The sequence below is a fragment of the Aplysia californica genome, unplaced genomic scaffold (genome assembly GCF_000002075.1).
Source record: "Aplysia californica isolate F4 #8 unplaced genomic scaffold, AplCal3.0 scaffold00001, whole genome shotgun sequence".
In the NCBI taxonomy this organism is placed as follows: Eukaryota; Metazoa; Mollusca; class Gastropoda; order Aplysiida; family Aplysiidae; genus Aplysia; species Aplysia californica.
In genome coordinates, this window is record NW_004797271.1 from 5,022,939 (window position 1) to 5,026,132 (window position 3,194).

General features: G+C 38.7%; 2 protein-coding genes across 4 annotated transcripts in view; one reads left to right on the forward strand and one right to left on the reverse strand.

Annotated features, from left to right (window-relative positions):
* LOC101851991 (xaa-Pro aminopeptidase 1) overlaps positions 1 to 561 on the reverse strand; it is a 33,053-nt gene extending 32,492 nt beyond the window's left edge. Inside the window, exon 1 of the mRNA XM_013084166.2 lies at positions 280 to 561. The gene's annotated coding sequence lies outside the window, so the exon portion shown is untranslated. The remainder of the gene's footprint in view (positions 1 to 279) is intronic.
* Positions 562 to 2,782: 2,221 nt separating this feature from the next.
* The window catches only part of LOC101852215 (bifunctional coenzyme A synthase), a 16,443-nt gene continuing 16,031 nt past the window's right edge, over positions 2,783 to 3,194 (forward strand). For 2 of the 3 annotated variants that reach the window (XM_005088891.3, XM_005088893.2), the window contains exon 1: positions 2,825 to 2,946. The gene's annotated coding sequence lies outside the window, so the exon portion shown is untranslated. The other variant, XM_005088892.3, reaches the window with a different exon arrangement.

The following is a 3,194-nucleotide window of genomic DNA, read 5'->3' on the forward strand; positions in this document are numbered from 1 at the left end:
CCCCCCCCCCCCCCCCCCCCAAAAGGAAGGGAATACAAAGTAAGATAAGATAATTAAATAAAATGATACAGCTAACAGTAAGAAATAGAATCTGCAGTGGTGGTGGTGGTAGCAGGTCTAGATCTAGATATAGATCTAGACTAGATTAGATATCGATATCTAGATCTAGATTCTAGTAGTAGTAACTGTAGTAGACTATTGAATACCACTCTACTTAGCGACTTAGACTTAGAATCAAGACTAAATTTGAGGCAGAGGCTCTAAGAAAATGCTACTCACACGCGCACTGCTGCACTTGCACGGGTCTTCCTTGTCTCTGGGTTTACACAGTGAGGGGTCTTAAGAGCTGTGGCGACTGCAATTAATTCCTCAGCGTTCTTTTCAAAGGAAACTGCTCTATTCGTCAGTGGTGGTCAGGATCCCTCACAGACAGAGGCAAAAAGCTAGCAGGCACCGGTGAGTTGCGTGGCGAGTGGCGACAGAAAAGCAAAGAGCTGTACAAGTACAAAGATAGCAGTGCAAGGCCTGGGCTAATCGTTGCTTGTTTATAAGAAGGGACATTACTCCCAGTGTGTAAGACAATTAAAAATATGGAAGGATAAAACGGGAAAATCCCTATATGAAGAAAAATAAAGTTGGATTAATAAAAACTAGACAGATTTAATTATAAATACAATGGGCCTCTTGATAACTATCGGTAGCCAAACATTTTTTTTTTAAATTTCAAATAAAGAAAAATAAATTCAACTCTAACACTCAGGTCGTTAAATTATTTATTCAAGTTTCAAGTTGAATACTGTCCTATCCATGTAGGCTATAGAGGGCCTATATGTCTATGTGTGTGTGTATCGGTTGAACATGGTGATAAATATATACACACAACAACATCACAACACAACAACAACAACAACAACAACAACAACAATAATAATTATTATTATAATAACAATAAATTTCACTTTTAAGTTAATATATCGCATTTCCACACGGAGTGCGATATCATGCTTTACATAAACAATAAGAGCGATTTAAATTACAATTATTGAGGTGTCGGCTGGCAATAATATTATTATGCAATTTCCGCCTCATAGAGTGTCACCATGGGCGCAACACGTGCATATTTATAACTAATTGTTAAAAGCTACAAAGAGATCGCTAGATCTTGTCACATTGCATTCAGGAATTGTGTCGGCGTTTTGTCTGGGCTAGCCTGGTGGATTTTGAAAAGAACAGCGCGTGTCTTCAGTGTTGGCCTCCTGCCCTTTCACTCTCTTGTCTTCTTTTGCATTTTCTTCCTTCAACTTCAAACTCATGTCTTAACATTCACACCTCCACAATTGTTGGTCTGGCATTTTTAAAGTGAACCGCAAGATTCCTCTTCCCAGATGCCTAGGCCTATATAGCTTATATTATAGCCTTATAAACAATATTGGCTGATCATCGAAGTGTCTGATATCTTTTTCTTTTGTAATTAAAGTTTTAAACTCCTTTTACTTCCCGGTAGGCATAATTAAAATTAAAGAATTATAATATTTTGATAAAGTTATGCATTTAACCGTGCGAAGCAAAGGCTATGGGAAGTCAACTGCTAGTCTTGGGAGGCACTTATAATTTCCAGGACATCTTTTAATTTATTGAGTCGGGAAGTTATCAGAGGTCACCAGCTCTTGATTTTATTTCATATATGTCACATAATATGTCCATGCGTAGCTCTGGCACTGAAACAATTTCAAAAGAAAAATTCATAAGCGTTATATAGTATAACAGTTTCCAAATTACATGTATAGGAAAATTGAAGAAAAAAGCAAAGTGAAAGGAATTCAAATAAAGGAAAAATGTATAAAGTGTCTATTTATTTCAGCTGCTAGGGCTTTGCATCTTCTTGGTTTTCCTAGACCACCACACGTTTAATGAGTGTAGGGTGTGTCTGTGTGTGTGCCTGTGCGTGTGTGTGTGTGTATGTGTGTGTGTGTGTGTGTGTGTGTGTGTGTGTGTGTGTGTGTGTGTGTGTGTGTGTGTGTGTGTAGCCTATAGTGTAGTGTAAGCAAAGATAGTTCAGCCTACGGGTGTAGTATCTTTGGTGTAATTGTAGGCCCTGTTGTGCTGTTGTTGTGGTAGTTCATCCGTTTGAAACGTTTGGAGCCCCAGAGCTGTTGTTGTTGTTGTTGTTGTTGTTGTTGTGTTGTTGTTTTTGTTGTGTTGTTGTTGTTTTTGTAGTTAATGGCAGTGGTGTGTGTGTGTGTGTGTGTGTGTGTGTGTGTGTGTGTGTGTGTGTGTGTGTGAGTGAGAGAGAGAGAGAGAGAGAGAGAGAGAGAAAGAGAGAGAGAGAGAAAGAGAGAGAGAGAGAGAGAGAGAGAGAGAGAGAGAGAGAGAGAGAGAGAGAGACAGACAGAGACAGAGAGAGAGAGAAAATATTTGCGAGTTTATAATATTATGTATTATAATTCTTTTAACTGGATCTCTTTTGAATTAAAATTCTTGTTATTAAAATTATGAATGGAAGAAAGGCAGTTCAAAGAAAGTTAAATAGTAATACTGTTTCAGGACTTCTCGATAAATATGACTTTAGATGGTTTACACAATTTTGTCCCCCCAGCTTGATAAAATTTGGTTTGAATTATAGTGGTATTTTGCCCGCGCTAAAGATTTCTGGAATACAAGCCGATTATTACGGTCAGCTGTTGCCAAGGCCTTGGCCTACAAACAGTTATGATCTGAACCTTGAACGGAGAGAAGGGAGGCAGGGAGGTAACTCTAAAATATGTTTTCCTTTCTGACCTATATCTGGCACCTGGTGCAGTCAAGCAACTTTGTAAGCAAGCGTAGAATAATAGACCTCTTGTTACAGAATTCCTCGAAAGTGACGAAAGCCTGTTTCTTCTTCTTGTGTCTGTGTTGGTTGAATTTATGCGCTTCGCTGGCAGTGCTGAAAGTAAAGTGCACAAGGTAATGAGTCAAATCTACTGCGATCTAGAATCTAGATCTAGAATCTAGATCTAGATCTAGCCTAGACTTCAGTAGTTAGTAGAAGCATAGAGATTAATTTAGTAAAGCGTAGCAGAGACCGAGAGTGTCGCGCAGTGACGTAGCAGACACAGTTTTAATAACTATAAGGTAGATCCAGAATCTAGATCAAGAATCTAGCCTAATGCCCTTGATCGGAAGCAGACCAAAGTGCCGAACACTTTGAACCA